This window comes from Heterodontus francisci, chromosome 26 (genome assembly GCF_036365525.1).
Source record: "Heterodontus francisci isolate sHetFra1 chromosome 26, sHetFra1.hap1, whole genome shotgun sequence".
Classification (NCBI taxonomy): Eukaryota; Metazoa; Chordata; class Chondrichthyes; order Heterodontiformes; family Heterodontidae; genus Heterodontus; species Heterodontus francisci.
Genome location: NC_090396.1, coordinates 57,107,635 through 57,108,442, shown reverse-complemented (window position 1 = coordinate 57,108,442; position 808 = coordinate 57,107,635). Strand labels below are relative to the sequence as shown.

General features: G+C 45.7%; 1 non-coding gene across 1 annotated transcript; it reads left to right on the top strand.

The window, feature by feature from the left end:
• Window positions 1-448: 448 nt before the first annotated feature.
• LOC137384597 (U6 spliceosomal RNA) lies at window positions 449-554 on the top strand. The gene has a single exon (XR_010977623.1). It is a non-coding gene; the product is annotated as a U6 spliceosomal RNA (small nuclear RNA).
• The last annotated feature ends 254 nt before the right edge of the window (window positions 555-808 follow it).

Sequence of the window (808 nt, the reverse complement as noted above, 5' to 3'; positions counted from 1 at the left end):
TGTTGGTTACGGGTTTAAATATGCAATGTTTGTGGCAGGTCTGGCAGCCCTCTTAAAATGGCATGATAAATGGCACGAGCACCTGCACAGAGGCAACTGACGCCATTGCCAGCGTCACAGAGCCCGCGCCCGCCACGTGATTGGGATGGCGGCCCGACCGGCGTATTATAATGGGCCGCCACGTGCTAGATCTCAGAGGCATGGCGGCATGCTGCGGCCCCAGCCCACTATGTGTATATAACATCCACAATGTTGATATTGAAAAATCTATAGATTTAGATTATGTTTCAATCACATTAAAATGTTCCTTCATATATTGATATAATGTGGTTTCACAGTTTTCTGTGTTTTTTTATATACAAATCAGTTCAGCAGTTTTTCCTCAAATTTGACCAAAATCATTTTATTTCAAGAAAGTACAGAGAATTAGAAAATATTGGAAATCATATTGCTTGCTTCGGCAGCACATATACTAAAATTGGAACGATACAGAGAAGATTAGCATGGCCCTGCGCAAGGATGACACGCTAATTCGTGAAGCGTTCCATATTTTTAGGGCGGCACAGTGGTGCAGTGGTTAGCACCGCAGCCTCACAGCTCCAGCGACCCAGGTTCGATTCTGGGTACTGCCTGTGTGGAGTTTGCAAGTTCTCTCTGTGACCGCATGGGTTTCCGCCGGGTGCTCCAGTTTCCTCCCACAGCCAAAGACTTGCAGGTTGATCGGTAAATTGGCCATTGTAAATTGCCCCTAGTATAGGTAGGTTATGACAGGTTCCAGCTCTTCATTATGAGATTGAAACCAGTCTGC